This window comes from Arvicola amphibius, chromosome 2 (genome assembly GCF_903992535.2).
Source record: "Arvicola amphibius chromosome 2, mArvAmp1.2, whole genome shotgun sequence".
Lineage (NCBI taxonomy): Eukaryota > Metazoa > Chordata > Mammalia > Rodentia > Cricetidae > Arvicola > Arvicola amphibius.
Window position 1 is genome coordinate 126,235,913 of NC_052048.2, and position 18,036 is coordinate 126,253,948.

Below are 18,036 nucleotides of genomic sequence, written 5' to 3' on the forward strand. Positions count from 1 at the left end.
TGTTAAGGTGGCTCTTCCTAAAACTATGCCGGAACTCACCTTCCAAGTCAGAGCAGAGATCTGGCAGAATCAGCTTGTTTGGAAAAGAGTCCATCATGAATGGATGACTAAAGTCTCCCAGGGGTTTTCTGGGTCGTAATTAATATGCTACTACCGGCCTTGACTTTTAAAAAGTGTCAACTCTCTCTGCACAGGGGCATGTGCGGCCACCCTTCCAAACTGAGGCTCATCTTATAATTATTTGTGGTGAAATTAAACTAGAAAATTCCCTCTGTATAAAAGTTCATATGAAGAAGAAAAGGGGGAGAAAGAGGATCAGTTTCTCAGGTCTAATTTTTTTCTTAGTTGTAAAAGTCCAGAGTATAAATGGAAGACATTGGGAACATCAAAACCTATTAATGGGAGTTTAAAGTCAGCAGCAGCTATAAACTCCAGACCTGGGGATGTGGCACCCTAAAATATATCACCTCCAGAGGCTTTTTCACTCCTGTGTTGGTGACTAAGTCTCCACTCACAAACAGCAAAGGAAGCCGGCTAATCATTTGAAATTCTCTCCTGATTTATTTATATTCCATGTTTACAGTAACAGAAACTTCTGGCCCTCATGATCCACATCAGTCATCTACAGCAGAATGGGTTGATTATTCTGACAATCCACCTTGCACCAAACAGTCAAGGAAAGGAGAGATTCCGGGAAGCTATTCGGTGACTAATAGCGAAAACAATATAGAGATTCTTCGCCAATTCTATTTACAACCAAGGGCAGACCCTGATGGTACTTACGATATACAAAATATCAGCCTGGAGATCAAGACATTGGCCCCTTGTACTCTGGTCTAGTAAGGTGACAGATGGCCCCACAGTGGTGTCATCTTCCAACCGTGCACGGGCAAGAGCACCGTTGTAGCCAACCTGCCTACAGGTGCTTATGAATCCCTTCATCTCCAAAATCTTGCCCCCCCAGGTCCCCTCCCACCTTGGTGCCTCTCTCTCTGTGCATCCCAATGGCCCTAGACCTTCACCTGTAGCCACACCTGTCTCCCACTCAGGTCATCTTCCTCACCACCTAGCGGTGCCCATTGTCATGGCGCTTACGTCAGAATAACGATCTTTCTGATTTGTTGCTCTTATTCTCATAGCTCAGTCTCCCTTCCCAGCTAAGTTTCTGGAGAAATCACTTGTCTTCCATCTCACATTCCGAAGGCCTAGGCTGCTCGTGGTCTGACTTCTCCCACTTCACAGACATTGCTTACCCTGCCCCGCTATACACCACAAGCAATGGATGTGTCTCTGTTCATCTTACTTGAACTTTTGGCTACATTTAGCCCAGCTGACTTTGTGGTGCCAAGAATGTCCTGTAGCTTCCATGAAATCTTACTGCAAGTTCCTTCACCTCCTCCGTGAACTTCCTTTCTACTTAACCCTGAATGTGAAAACCCCCTTCTCCAAATCCTGTTTTCTAAGTCTCATGTATGCTGACTGATTACTAAACTGCTACAGACTTGCCTCGAAAATCCCTATTTATGACACCAATGCCTCCTTTACACTTTACCTACAAGTGAAGTCTCTCAGGCAGGGGTCATGTGGTAGCTTAGGCATTTTTTTTGTGTGTCCAGGAACTATGATAATAGTTTGCGTTTATCTTAACTAATAGGCACTGTTTGCCATAATCTCCCTCTGTTTTTATACTTCTCTTGCTCTCTGTCTTTGTCTCTCTGTCTCTGTCTCTCTCTCTGCTCTTTTGAGACATACACTGAAATACAATGATTATTTTCATAAGCTTAAAATTATTTCAATTAAAATTAAATTCTTTAATCATCATGAAAATATTTTAGTCATGATCAAAAGTCTAAGACAGTGAAAAATCAAAATATTTATATGGTAAGATGAGATTTCTGTGTATAGACTATTGTTCCACCATAACCAAAGTTAAATCACAGATGTCAAAACAATATAAAGAGAGAAACAGACAGGTAACTAATAAATAGCTTTAATACATAAACCATTGACAAGTAATAACCGAGCAAAGGGTATCAATAAATATTTCACAAAAGAAGAAATCTAATGTGCAATATGCATGTGAAAAAAATTCAGATTCCCTACAAAGGACAAATTAAATGAACATAAAATATCATGTGTACTCTATGAACTTGACAAAAATGAAATAATGATAATTTCTAATGTTAGAAGGAGGTTTAGAAAGTAGAATCTTCACAGTCAGATGTCAAGAATGTTACTGCTAAGCCAGGTGCAGTCTTTGATCCCAGCACTCGGGAGGCAGAAGCAGGAGAACCTCTGTGAGTCTGAGGCCAGCCTAGTCTACAGAACAAGTTTCAGGACAGCCAGGGATACACAGAGAAACCCTGTCTCAACCCCGTACCAACCCCCAAAAGTAACTGGTACAACATGTGGGGAAGGTAGTTTTGCAATTCGATGTAAACACCCTTTAAATTGTGGTTTCCCTTCCACTCATCAGTTCCTGTCATAAAAATATATTCCAAGAAAAGACTGTGGATTGCATTACTGTGAGGCTGCTCCTCAGGAACCTCTCACACGTGGGAACATGATGAACGTCTGAGAGCCCACCAGGCTGCTGCAGCGACTGTTCCCTCACAGGGCAGGGCTGTGCACCTCTGGCAGAAGAATGATGCTCAGGTGGAGTACTAGCCAGGAAATACTTGCTGTTTAGTATGTGAAAATCACGCCACGTAAGTTTCTTCAGAAGAATTTCATTTTTCAAAGGAAGTATTATGCTAGTATTGGAAAAGGCCTGAGACAAATATCAAAAATTTTAAACAGTTTATCCAATTGTCTCTGAGAGTTATTAACACACACACACACACACACACACACTTTTTTATACAAGATCTTTTCAAAATTAGACAGGGGAAGCCAGGCAGTGGTGGTGCACGCCTTTATTCGCAGCATTCAGGAGGCAGAGGTAGGCAGATCTCTGTGAGTTTGAGGCTAGCCTTGTCTACAAAGTTCCAGGACAGCTATGACTGTTACATAGAGAAACCCTGTCTCAAAAAAAAATCAAAACAACAACAACAACAAAATTAGACAGAGGAAAGTGATGTGGCTCACTTGGTAGAGTGCTCGCCTGAGAGGGGCCACACCTGTACTCCCAAGATGTGAGAGCTTGAAGGAGGACCTCCAGAAGTTCAGGCTATCTCTGGCTACAAGGGGAGTTCAAGGCCAACCTGGGATACACAAGACCTGTCTCAAAAATAAACAACAAATGAATGAATAAAATGAATAAGAGATCAGAAGTGATGTAGAAGAAACCTCCGTGCATTCAGTATTGACCCAGAGAGGAGAAGGCCATTGACAGGAAAAAGGATTGGAGAAGACAGGGGAAAAAGAACAAAAACAAAACAAAACTCAAGTTCATAACAAAGTTGGCTATTCCTTAGTTCTCTCACTTGGGCAAGTCCTCAACAAAATATTTGACAGGAAATTGCTAGAAGGGATGGGACAAGAGATTTCGTGAACACAGAAGAGGAGAGAACCGTGGTCCAGCCTAAGCACCCCAGATTCTACCTCTGAGGCGCCCTCTTGGACTTTGTACCATTCCACACCTGCAGACAGAAAGCACTATCTTCTTGCTAGAGGCTCCCTGCCTTGTGCCAAGCTCCACACAAGCTGCTCTGAGTGGAGCCACACCACCTGCTGTTGGCTTGAGGCACTGAAATGCACAGTGACTTCAACCCATCTCCACTTTCCTTGCAAGGGACTTTGTGTTCAGCTTGGCTCGGTGCTTCCACCAGCTCAACTCCCACCCCTCACTCACCCTGACACATGCTTTTTTTTTTTTTTTCTTAATACTTTCTCAGCTTTTCTTTTTAGCTTTAACATTTGTCTAAGAATCTTGGTGGGGGCATTATTCCTTTCTCTCTTTTTACTCCTCCTTTCTTCCCTTTCAACTATGAGAAATCAAAGCAAGTACCCAATCACGGTGAACTTCGAGTTCTGCTCCCACTGGGTGGTGGTACAGGCCTTTAATGCCAGCAATCGGGAGGCAGAGCAGGTGGATCTCTCTGAGTTCAAGGGCAGCCTGGTCTACAGAGTGAGTTCCAAGGCAGCCAGGGCCACACAGAGAAACCCTGTCTCGAAACAAACGAACGAACAAACAAACAAACCCAAACCAACAGGGATGAAGTGCTAGCTATACTCCTGCTCCAGAAATGAAAAACTGTTTTCTAAGCAGCATTCAGAGTTGCTCTTGCACAAAGCAATCAAGGTCAACAAATGAAGAAATACAGTGTCTGTGTCCAGTCTAGTGGAGATCATCAAAATGAGACAAGAGCCCCTGATCTCAAGTTCATGACCTCCTTGGTAAACAAAGAACAACACACAGAGAGTCATATACAAGTTGAAGTAATTATCATAACAATAATACTATATTAATATGTATGCATTATGCTAATGCTATACCATTTAACCTGCTAACTACTATGCAAACGGTTTATTCTCAAAGCAAATCTCTAGGGATGGGCTATCGCCACTCACAGGTGACTTTTTTTTTTTTTTGATTTTTCGAGACAGGGTTTCTCTGTGGCTTTGGAGCCTGTCCTGGAACTAGCTCTTGTAGACCAGGCTGGCCTCGAACTCACAGAGATCCACCTGCCTCTGCCTCCCGAGTGCTGGGATTAAAGGCGTCACAGGTGACTTTTACTGAGGTTAGCCAGCATACCCACGACTAGCAAAATGTCTAAGGAATGAAAATGTAAACTCAGATTGTCACTCTGATTCCAAACCCTGCACATCACCCCAAACCCCAGTGATTTGGTAGCCACTGAGGTTTTCTTAGAAGCCATAGAAGACTTGTTCATCTTGTCACACCTACTTGCCTCCAGGCACGGTGGTCTAATCCACTGTACTGCCTTTGGGGGTCTAATTATTGGCATGGTGGGAAGTTTCCTAATATTATCAACGGCAAATGTGATGTTTAGCCAGTTACGATTAAGTGGCTGTGTGGTCGGCAGGCCAAAGAACATCTGCAGCATTCTCTCTGTGAATGAATGCGTTCCATGGGATAAACACAACTGAGTTCTAAACAGCCCCTTTGCAGGTACATCTTTGGAACACAATCCACAGATGAATTGGAAGCCTTCTAAATGACAACAGACAAAAGAGACGGAAAAGCCTCCCTCAGAATTGGTCTCTGCACCCAGCCCCCACAGCTCCCCTGTCCTCAGTGTCCTTGGAGAAACTCCTAAACTTGGAGACCGACTAAAATAGACTCCGCCTTTCAGTTCCCTGTTCTGTCCTGCTTTCTGGCTCTCCCTTCTCCTCTCTTTCTACAGATTCTTGTTCACTATTTAAAGACCTCATCCTCAGCATAATTGTGTTTTTCCATTTTAATTTACTGAGATTTACCTTTATGGCTGTGTTTTTCTCTGAAAACATCCCCACCACGGGCTCTTTAAACCGCGCTGAAGCTCCATTCCTCTCAACAGGAGGATAACAGCTCGCCCGCCACAAGACAGCTTGCTTGCATCATTACTCAGACAACAGCTTTTACCGTTAGTATTTTTATTTCAAAATCAGAGTCAGCAGAGATGTTCATTAATCTGTGAGGACGTCACCCCTAGAAGCCAGAGACTATAAATATTTTTTGTTGCTACTTCATAACTGTAATTTTGCTACTGAGCAGTGTCTCAGTTCCTAAGGCCGTCAGAAATACGTGTTTTCCAGTCGTCAAGATTCATAGGTTGAGATCCCCTGCATTAGTGGTTTCTTCTAGTGACTGGAACATAGGCACTGTTTCACACTGGAGGCTGAGGTGAGGATGCTCTGTACTTCACAAAATTGGAAAAGCAGCACTCTTGTGCTTGACTTTATGGAATGCTTACATTTAAAAGCATTACATGCTCATGGTAGCACACTGAGTAAGACAGAGTGTACATGAGGAGCTTACCTGTGTTCTTGTCTCGCTGATACAGCATATATCTTCTGTCACGCCAACAGTATGAGATCCTAAAAAGATAGATACCATAGATCTGCTTTTCCATTTTTAAAGTTGATTCTCTGCCAATAATACTCTGTCAACTGATTTTTTCCTTTAATAATATATAATGGCCATATATATTGGCTCCAAACTCAATAATGCAGCTTTTCTATTTTTACATTCTACTGCACTGTATAGCCACATCAGGGTGTACCCATGCATACTGTTTATGAATACTCAAATACCAGTTTTGCCTCGGTAAGCACCATTGCCCACAGCGTCATTGCATGCATGCCTTTTATTTCTGTAGCATAAATCCCCAAACTGGGATAAGTAGGATTGATAATTTATTGATTTCTGCAGATAAAGATTCTCTTCTTGATCAAATGCTAGCCACGTTCCTCACCGTTCTTAGCCATCTAGACCTACTAGGATTTGAACAAACCCAGGCTGTAAAGATGGCTCAGTGGGCTTGTTGTACAAATATAATGACTTAATTTTAGACCCCAGAACCCACACAAAGTTGGACATAGTAGCTCATGTCTGACATCCCGATTCTTCTATAGAGAGATGGGTGGTAGAGACAGGAGAATGCCTGGAAGGGGTACTTAACCCAGCATGCCCCGTGGCAAACAGCAAAGAGACCCATCTCTGACTAGGTGGAAGGCAAGGCCCTGCATTTGAGGGTGTCCTTTGATCTCTCCATGTGTGCCATGAAACACCCATGCATGCTTGCTTATACTCATACACGAGTGCACATACCTCTCTCTCTCTCTGTCTCTCTGTCTCTGTCTCTCTGTCTCTGTCTCTCTCTCTCTCTCTCTCTCTCTCTCTCTCTCTCTCTCACACACACACACACACACACACACACCTGTTTTAACAAACTCCAAAATAGTTTCTCGAATGTCAAAGCAACATCTGTAAGACTAATTTGTCATTACAAGTATGTACCTTCCCAAGGAAGCTCAAGGCTGTCAAAAATGTTTCCTGCCTGGTCCAGCCACCAGAGGGACAAGACCCATGTTATTCAGTCTCTGTGGGAAGATAGATCCCTAACTTCCTGACTTTGAGAACTAGCTAGTATCACTAACACCCACCAACCCTCTGACTCTACTGAGACCCGACTTGGTTGCTGCCTCATTCTCCCTGTAAGATGTCTGGGTACGTCTGTGCAAACCACGTTGCCTCTCAGTCTTTAGGTTGGGCTCTTTTGTCATAGTTCTTACTGGCAAAAATCTGTCCTTGTCTCTTGAGCTTATGTCTGACTTAACAAAAGAAAAAAATATTCTGTTCTTTTTTCCTAATGTGAATTCATAACAATACAAAGACCACAATTCTGAGAAATGTTAACTTGAAAGATATGGATTATAGGAGAAGCAATAATATGTCATTGCATGGGCTGGAGAGATGGCTCAAGGGTTAAGAGCACATGGTTGCTCTCCAAGTGGACCTGAGTTCAATTCCCAGCACCCACGTGGCAGCTCACAACTGTAACTCCAGTTTCAGGGGATCGGACACCTCCACACCACACTTTGTTTTGTGTATAAAACAAAGTTAAACTACAGAGAAACCCTGCCTCGAAAAATTTAAAAAAAAATTATAATTACATCCTTCCAGCCGTGCCTGTTCAATAACTGAAGTGGAAAGTGCCTGCTTAATTTTCATGAAGAAGAACAAGTTTCTTCAAAGGATAATAAACTTGACTAAATTCGGTCAAAGTTAAAATGTGGAGTCTGTCTATTTCTGTTATTTTCTTACATTTTTATCTTGTGTATTAGTTTGTTTGCAGAGACAGGGTCTTGCTGTGTAGACAAGGCTTGCCTCAGGTTTATAATCCTCCTGCATCAGCCCTTTAAATGATAGGATTACAAGTGTGTACCACATGCCTGCCACCCCTGACTATTTTAGTATTTGTTAATCTGCACATCTCAAGGCTCCCATGAACTCTAAGACCGTTCCAATCCTGGGATCAATTACCAATAGGCAAACTGGTAGACTATTAGGAAACAAAATGCCAAAGGTGTCCTGAAGCATAGTCCCAGCATGCACTGGCACAGGTGAGGAGGTCAGTCCCTCCCACACACCACTCCGTGTGACTTGCCTCGTAACTGAAGAGCCAGCACCTCACATGGCACCTGAGGTAGGAATATAATGTCAGCACAGGGCCAAAGATCACCAGTATCCACAGCTACATTGCTCCTGGTGTGGTGGTTAATCAAAACAAAATAAAAAACAAATAGCAACAGCAATAGCAACAACAAGAACAACAAAAAGCCCTAACCAAAAAACTCTTCTACAGTCTAAGTTTTTATTGCATACTTTAATTTGATAGACTGGAGTGAGACCTTAGAATGAGAGCATTTTTAATAGTGTATTTACTATTAATTTGGCACCAGCCACCGCATTCTAAGTCACTAATAACTACACACCAGGTTCCTTATTTAATATATATATATATATATATATATATATATATATTTCTTATAACAAGGAAACTTGGTTCACAATTCTCAAGCTTTCTTTGTTTTTAGAAAGGCATTCATTTAAACATTATGAGCAACGGATAAGCCCCTGGCCTGGTTCATGAAAAATGACACCTCATCGATCAAAATTCAACACACACTATTCAAGAACACATTTATTAAATATAATAAGCACAAGTTCAATTGTGGATCCAACTTACTGGCCCAGATGAGAGGAGTCCTTTCCTTCAGAACAAAATGCAGGCAGGCAATTCCCTGCTGCCTGTGACACACAGTGACTTCATGACACCCAAGTACCCAGAGGGGACTGACTATAAATAAACGCCCAGCTTTCCCCTTAGTGTCCTCAACCGAAAGGCCAGGTGAGACTATAACAGCTTGAAATAAGTCGCCTGTGCCCCAACGCCATGGACGGCTATTTGTTAAAAATTCCTAGCGATCTTGCTGACAATTCCCCCATAAGTACTTCTTTCTCTGTTTTTCCTTTCCTAACCTAGTAAGGCAGTGTGGTGCTCAGGGTGCTGCACACCGTGGAGCAGGATATGGGATTCTTATTCCCCATCCGGTCATGTATAAACTGAACCTTTGAAGCTTAAAAAAATATTCATTTTTATTGAAGAAATGGAAATGCCCAACTCAAAAGCTGGCTGCACTGGTTTTCCCACATAGGTTTTAGAAAAGAAATAATGCGCTGGGCTGTGGTAGTGCATGCCTTTAATCCAGGCACTCAGAAGTCAGAGGGAGGTGGATCTCTATGAGTTCAAAGCCAGCCTGGTCTATAAGAGCTAGTTCCAGGACAGCCAAGGCTACATAGAGAAACCCTGTCTCAAAGAAAGAACAAAAGGAAAAAAAGGAAAAAAAGGAAGGAAGGAAGGAAGGAAGGAAGGAAGGAATCAACAAGGCAACAGAGACGCATGAAAACAAACTCAGTGTAATATATGTTATACTAAAACAGAAAACAATGCAAAGACCAGAGGACGAGGGAGGAATTGGATGCTCATGCCTGTCATAGTAATACTTAGGAGACTGTGGCAGGATTTTGTAAATTGAGGGCCAGCCTGGATTACAATAATGAGTTCCAGGCCAGCCTGGGGTATAGAATAAGATCTGGTCTTCACAATTAATTAATTAATTAATTAATCCAAACAGATTCCCCTTTTCCTTTTCTCATATGACTAACTTTAGCATTGAGTATATTTATAACAAGCAGTATAACTTCTATAATTAGCATTTAATATTACTGTTATTAGTGGCAGGGGGAGATGCAGGTATGTGCAGGTCAGGGGACAACTCTGTAGAGCTGGTTCTCCCTTTTCCCCTTCAAACACATTCCAGGAATTGAACACTGGTTATCAGGCTTGTATAACAAACACATTTAACCTCTGAGCCAACTCAACGGGCCTAAAACTAAAATTTAAGGGAAGTACAAACTCAGTACTATTATGATTTGGATAAATGTCCCAGTGCCCAAGTGTTAAAGGCTCAGCTCCTCCCTATGCTGAAGGAAGGTGACAAGACCTGTCAGAGGTGGGGCTTAATGAGAGACCCTTTAGTTCCTGGAGGTGTGTCCTTGGAGAGGGATGGTAGGTCCTCCCTACTTCCTCTTTTCTTTTCACTTCCCAGCTAGCAGGTTTTTAAGACTTCGAAGGAGACAGGAAACTAGCAGATCTTCCTGCCATACAGTCGGGTCGTATCTGAGTGTGAACTAGCAGATCTTCCTACCACACAGTAAGTCGTATCTAAGAGTAAACTAACTAGGAGATCTTCCTACCATATACTCAGTCGTATCTGAGTGTGAACTAGCAGATCTTCCTACCACACAGTAGGTTCTATCTGAGTGTGAACTAAGTAGCAGATCTTTCTACCATACAGTCAGTCGTGTCTGAGTGTAAACTGCATTAGTTTGCTGATGCTGATTACCCCTGTTGTTATGGTGGTAGTTCCGTGCATGCGTGCTATGTCATGAAATTTAATTGTAGATTAAATGTGCATGATTTATTCTGTTACCGTTGTACCATTGTTGGTTTTTTTCCTTTTAATAGAATTTAAATTCTCAGCCATAATTGAAGGGCTCTCTCACAGGCCCAAACATTGCAAACATGGCACACTGGCAGGCCTTTTCTTCTGCCCGCCCCCCACTTTCTTCTCCCTTGCTAAACTATTAGATTACTTTCCTAGAGCTAGCCTCCAAGGTCTATTTGGCCACTTACTTTCTTGTGCCTAACTAAAGCTCCAAGAACCAACAATCAAAATTCATTATCTGACTATACTGGCTAACATATTCAGATTTACCAGCTCACCCTAACACAGATTTCCCCTTTTTCTCCCTAAAATCCACTCCTGCAGGAATACCTGCTTTTGTTTCTGTCCAACCCAGAGGAAGCCACCCCTACTCTACTCCCTACCCCTGCTTATCCCTGCAGGGTAAAAATCTCCTTTGTGCTGAGAATTTGGTATTTGTGTGTGTTCAGTGCTGACTCCAGGCACCCCTTACAGTAACAACATCAAAGGAGAAGGAGTTCAGAATTTAAGGTCTCTAAGTTCTTAATTATTCAGAAGAAGGCTGGGAGTGTTTTTTGTTCTTGCTGATTTTATTTGGTTTGATTCTAGTTTTTGAGACAAGGGCTCAGAGAACAGCTAAGTCTGACTGTGAACAAATTTACTAGGTAAAATGCTGAGATAACAGGTGTGTGTCACATACCTGCCTTAGATCAAACTTGTTCCTATTAGACTTTGTTAATTCAAGTGTGTGCTCCAACTATAAATCAAAGATCGGTCTGTAAGTCTCTTTCTTAATTGTGTCTTTGTGTGGTTTGGGTATCAGGGTAACTATAACCTTATAAAAAGAGTCTGGTAATGTTCCTTCTATTTCTATTGTGTAGAACAATTTGAGAAGTATTAGTACTAGCTCTTCTCTGAAATTTTGGTAGAATTCTGTGCTGAAACCATCTGGCCCTGGGCTTTATTTATTTATTTATTTTTTGATTAGCCATCATAGAAATGCAAATCAAAACCACTCTGAGATACCATCTTACACCTGTCAGAATGGCTAAGATAAAAAACACTAATGGCAACTTATGTTGAAAAGGATGTGGCATAAAGGAAACACTCCTCCCCTACTGGTGGGAATATAAACTTGTACAGCCACTTTGGAAATCGATATGGCAGTTTCTTAAAAATTGGGAATCAATCTACATCAAGACCCAACTATACCAATTTTAGGCATATACCCAAAGGATGTACAATCATATCACAAGGATACTTGCTTAATGATGTTCATAGCAGCATTATTCATAACAGCCAGAACTTAGAAACAACCTAGATGCCCCTCAACCAAAGAATGGATAAATAAAATGTGGTATATTTACACAGTGGGGTACTACTCAGCTTTGGAAAAAAATGACCTCATGAAATTTGCAGGCAAATGCATAGAACTAGGAAAAAATCATTTTGAGTGAGGTAACCCAGACCCAAAAAGACAAACATGGTATGTACTCAATCATAGGTGGTATCAAGGATGAGATAATCAACCTACAATCCACAGCCCTAGAGAGACTACATAACAAGGAGGGCCAAAAGAGAGATGCATGGATTTCCCTGGGAAGGGGAAGTAGAAAGGGTCTCCTGGGTAAACTGGGAGTGGGGGTTGGGAGGAGGATGGAGGGAATGGGAACTAGAAGGAGCAGGTTGGGTGAACTGGGTGTGGGAGGCAGGTTGGAGGCAGGATGGAGAGGGAGGGATGTCCCAACAAGACATTTCAGGGTTAGGGTAGCATTTCAGGGTTAGGGTGGCATTTCAGGGTTAGGGTGACATTTCAGGGTTACGGAGAACCTGGTGCAAGGAAAATCCCCATGAAGCTACAAAGATGACCCCAATTAAGACTCCTAACAATGGTGGAGAGGGTACCTGAACTGGCCATCTACTGTAAGCAGATTGGTAACTTCCCTAATTGCCATCAGAGATACTCTGTCCAGTAACTGATGGAAGCAGAGGCAGAGATCCACAGGCAGGCTCTGCTCTGAGCTCTGAGAGTCTTGCAAAAGAAAAGGAGGAGGGGTTGTACCAGCCACGGGGGGGGGGGGGGTCGTAATGGAGGAACACACATAGACAGCTGACCTTAGCTCATGGGAGCACATGGATGTGGGACCAACAGTGAGGGAGCCTGAATGGGACTGACCTAGGCCCTCTGCATGTATGTGACAATCATGCAGCTTGGTCTCTTAGTAAGGCTTCTAACAGTGAGAGCAGAACCTCTCCCTGGCGTTTAGCTGGCTTTTGGTAATCTGGTCCCCATACTGAATTACCTAGGCCCAACTCGATGTAAGGGGAGGAGCTCAGTCCTGCCTCAACTTGATGTGCTATACTTTGTGCAAGCCCATAGGAGTCCTGTTCCTTTCTGAATAGAACTGGAGGAGGAGTGGATGGGGAGGGGGTATATGGGAAAAGGGAGAAGATGGGAAGAGAAGAGGGAGAGGAAAATGGTTGTATGTAAAATAAATTGGAAAAAAGTTATTTAAAAAATAAAAGATAGCCATAATTCCTTAAGAGCAATGGTTAAGTTGAAAATATTAAGAAATATGATGGATGGGTGCCTTTGGGTCATCCCGTAAAATAAGATTACCTTGGCATTTTTATTCTTGCTACGTTTTAAACAAACAAACAAACAAAACAAACTAAAGGTGTATTTATAAAGTGTGTAACAGCCCAAACATGAATGGGGAAAAATGGAATACCATGAACTTTAAGAATTCAAAAGAAGGCAAAAATTGGAAAAAAATGATACTAAAAATTAAAAGTTATATAATATTTTGATGGCCTTGGTGTGGATTGTCTAAATTCACCACCAGAGTGTAAACACTCATTAAACAATAAACAAGATGATAGACCTGAGCTCAGCTCAGTTCCCACGAGGTATAAGGTTGTGTGTACATCAGAGGACCAGAGAATGCCTCTCATCAACTCAACCCCTTTAAACTACTTATTCCAAAGTCTTGAAAGTGATTAAAAGCAAGTTCTTTTTGTCAAAAATGACAGGAAGCACTGACTGATGCAGTTGAAAAAGCAAGGGATGGGATAAGCGCCACGGAGACAAAGGCCATATCTGTGCCGTGAATTGAACACAAAGAGAACGAAACCAAAAAAAAAAAAAAACAAAAACAAAAAAAAAAAAAAACAAAAAAAAAACTACCCAACACATACCCAAAGAGCTGGCTAGCAGGTGACCAGCCATTCTAAGGGAACTCGCACAACACTTCCTGCCCAAGTGGGACATCTCTGGTAGGCAGAGTGCACAGTCTCTAGCACCTGTGAACGCCTATTCTTCCTCGGATTTGGGAAGGTGAAGTCTTTGCCTGCATGACGGAGCCAGAACTCCTTTAAGAGAGCTGCACTAAATTTAGCCAGGCCAGATGGTACAGTTCGCCGCCTGTTAGTTCAGAGTGTGCACAGCGAGATAGATGGTTCTAATCGGTCTTATCAAGGAAACAGATGGAGAATTCTTTCCAGACTAACCCTTTAGTCTAATTCCAACAGGAGGCCATGTGGTCTCCCTGGGCCGCCCGCCTATGTTTGGAAGTACTTTCTCAGCCTCCATTCATTTTACACGTTGGGGATGAGGTGCAGGGATTTGTGGGTGAGATCCAAGGAAACTAGAAACATGATGGCAATTCTTTACTTGAAGACAGCATCTTACCAAACGTTCTTCCCCATCCCAATTTTCAAGGACTTTGTGATTGTTCTGATCACTCTGCCACTAAAATAGAAAATTGAACAGAATGAAGAGCCCAAAGACCCAACTTCTCAGCTACATTCTTCAGCCTGAGTACTTTTGAGGGACAGTGAGCAACTATACAGCACTGCTCTTAGGAGTCTACCTTATAGGAAATCAACTATACAGCACTGCTCTTAGGAGTCTACCTTATAGGAAATCAACAAAATGGGTGCTGAAATGTGTCTCGTGGATTTGTTTTCAAAAGAAGAAGAAATGGCACAGAGAAGGTGTTTCTGGACAACTGTCCTTCTGACATTGCTAAGAGACACAATCTCGCAGCAAACTCCCTATTCCTCTGGCTCTTGCAATCTTTCTGCCCCTCTTCTCTGTAGTGATTCCTGAGCCTTAGGTGCAGGAATTGTGTTGTAGATGGATCCAAAACTCTGGATACCACAACTCTGACTTGTCATTCATTGTGGTTTTCTGTAATGGTCTCTGGCTGTTACAAAGAGAAGTTTCCTGATGAGGGATGACACTTATCTGGGGGGAAAAGGATGAACACTTAGAATGTAGTTAGGGATTGTGTTGGGTTAGTAAAGTGGTTGGTGTAGAATCTCCCCCAATGAATGATGGCTTCACTAGACAGATGGCAATATTAAGTACCAGAATTGATTTCCCTCTAGTTGAGTGAGTCTTAAGTGAGTCTTGAGTCCTGAGCAAGGATACTGCCAGTGGACATGATAGCATTGGTAGGGTGTGGGAGAAGTTCATAAATACATATATACATATATATGCATACATACACACATATAAGGATTTATGGTGTCATATGTTTATACACACACACATGCACACACATATGACACCATACATCCTTACCATAAAATTTAACACATTGAAGCTGGGCGGTGGTGGCACACACCTTTAATCCCAGCACTTGAGAAGCAGAGGCAGGCAGATCTCTGTGAGTTTGAGACTAGCCTGGTCTTCAAAGTTAGTTCTAGGACAGCCAAAGTTACACAGAAAAAAGAAGGGGAATAAGATTCTGAAATCACAGCTTTGTGACGTTTCTATGGTACACACTTGTAGCAGCCTGCAGATGTCCCTCAGCTAACCTCACAGACTCTTGGGTAGCTCCAGCTCACAATGGATCCAGGCAGATTCTCTCTGGCCAACAGGATACATAAAAAATGACAGTTCAGCTTCCAAGGTAAGACCATCAAAAGCATTATCTCATTCTGAAGGAATTCTGATGCCATGCCAGGAAGACACTGCTATTTCCTCCAGTCAGCTTCTGCCCTGTTTGCTCTATGTATTCTGTGAATCCCATAGTGCGTAATTGAGTTGACAGAAATCTTGTAAGATCTAGATGGAAAGATAAACATTTGGCGCCCTGAACTCCAACAAACCTCAGGTAGTTAACACAGAAAGATATCGTCACGCTGACACAATGGAATCATTTCCCAAAATTCAAAGACAAAGAAAATATAGAAGAGCAGCAAGAAGAAAAACAACTCATCACATAAAGAGAAAACTTTCAGAAGACAATCATCAGGTTTCTCAGAAGAAACCTAGCAGGCCAAGAGAAAATGTAATGACATACACAGAAGCTTTAAAACAAATCTGTCAGCCAGAGATAGAAAACCTGGCAAGATCATCTTTCAGAAAGAAAAGAGATGAAAGGGAACCCCCAGACACCCAAAAGGTGTGGGTTCATCACCAGTTAGACACCCCTTAGGAGCCAGAGAGAGGTCTTCAAGCTGGAAAGTCAATAACTAGTTATAGGTAAGTGTCAAACTTCTCTCTCGGCCTTAGAGCAGCAGCTCTGAGGATAGGAGCACTGACAGCTAGCTCTTCCAGAGAACCCAGCTTTTGTCCCAAGCACCCACACGGAGGCTCACAACTGCTATTCTAGTCCCAGGGGAGCTGATGCTCTCTTCTGGCCTCTGAGGGCACTGGACACACACAGTGCACACACACACACACACACACACACACTCACACACATACAGGCAAAAATACCCACACGCACAAAATAATAAATTAAATTTAAATATGTTAAACCCATCTCTGTTAAAAAGTAAATATTTAGTCGAGTTCAGAATGCAGATACTCCCTTTTACAATGGTATTGCATCCCCCAAAAGCTCATCAGATGTTAAAAATATTGAAAGTGAAAGAATGCATTTAATTCACTAAACCTTTGGTGCATTGTAGCACAGTAGGGTAGAGAGGGCCAGATGCTTGTTCTGTAGTCGTGCACCTGGCAGGGAAATGGGGCTCACGGCCACTGCCCAGCATCACCACAGACTAGATGTTGTGTATCATTGGCTGGAAAATCATCAAAATATGAAATTTGAAATATGGTTCCAACTGAATGAACTCAATTTTGACCATTACAAGACTGAAAAGAAAAATGATGAGTTCAATGTAAGTATTGATTCACCCATATCCTTTTTTTTCTTAAGATTTATTTATTCTATATACAGTGTTCTATTTGCATGTATACCTCCAGGTCAGAAGAGGGTGCCAGATCTCATTACAGATGGTTATGAGACACCATGTTGTTGCTAGGAATTTAACTCAGGACCTCTAGAAGAGAAGCCAGGGCTTTTAACCACTAAGCCATCTCTCCAACCCCTCCTTCCATAGTCTAATACCACAATGGTGATGCCCTAGCCACTTTAAACTACTGTATGAAAATGGAACACAAAATGTATTAATATTAGCTATAGCTACATTCATTTGTTAATAGATACACAACATGAAATGATGTAAATTGTGACATTAGTAACAAAAGTTATTGTTTTCCACTTAGAATAGATGGCTAAAAATATCAGATGTTTTAAGCCTCAGGTGGTAACTACAAAGCAAACCTTGTAGAACAAACAAAAGATAAAAAAGTTAGGAATCAAAGCATACTCCCCCAATGACAACAAAAAAATCAAACCACAAAGGAAGTCAGCCTCCAAGGAAGAATGAACCAAAGACCTCGAAAACAGTAGACAACAGGCTAGGAAAATGTCTTCATTGGTGCTTACACACAAGCATGGTCTGAATTTGGAGGTCAATCACCCATGTAAAATACCAGGTGTGGTGCAACCATCACTGGGGTGGGAAACAGCTGTGTCCCAGAAATTTGCCCATCAGCCCTTCTAGCCAATTAGGGAGCTCTGGGTTCAGTGAGAGACCCTGTTTCAAAAAATAATTCAGAGAGTGATAGAAGACATTCAACATAACTGTGGCCTCGATGTACACACTTATGGGCAAACACATCCGTGCACACACGGGTATACGGAGTAGAAAGCAGCCAAAAATTACAAGTCCTTATCTATCAATAGTTACTTGCTAAGTAAATGGATTAAGTCAAAAGATATAAAGTGGCTGAAAGAGATGCATCCTTTTTTGGTTTCACGAGACAGGGTTTCTCTGTGTAGTTGTGACTATCCTGGAACTCACTGTGTAGACCAGGCTAGCCTTGAACTCTAGAGACCCACCTGCCTCTGCCTCTTGAATACTGGGATTAAAGGCGTGTGCCACCACCACCCGGCTGGCATGCATTCATTTCTAAGAGATATAAACTGGGGAGCTGCTAGGCTTCTTCCTAGTCCTGTGTGTGGGCACGTGGTGAGGTTAAGGAAGCGAGAGAAAGGAGTCAGGTGAGATTCTGAAGCGAGGGAAAGAGAAGCGATCACCGTGCTCCATCATGCAGCTTTAGCCGCTGACATTCTCGTTTCTAGAGAAAAGCCCTTACCTCCCTGGTCACTTCTTCCATTTATACAACACACAACTTTTCTTGAAACAGATACAACACTTTTTTTTGTTCTGTTTCTGGCAACCTGGGCTAAGAATGTAGGCAGTTTGTGCCCTTCGCAGACACACTGTTCTCTC

General features: G+C 42.2%; 1 protein-coding gene across 5 annotated transcripts in view; it reads right to left on the bottom strand.

Moving 5' to 3' along the window:
• Rasgrp3 (RAS guanyl releasing protein 3) overlaps positions 1-18,036 on the bottom strand; it is a 98,072-nt gene that overhangs the window by 69,035 nt on the left and 11,001 nt on the right. Inside the window, exon 2 of one of the 5 annotated variants that reach the window (XM_038318790.1) lies at positions 5,924-5,982. The exons of the other annotated variants lie outside the window; for them this stretch is intronic. The gene's annotated coding sequence lies outside the window, so the exon portion shown is untranslated. The remainder of the gene's footprint in view (positions 1-5,923; positions 5,983-18,036) is intronic. 5 annotated transcript variants of the gene reach the window in all.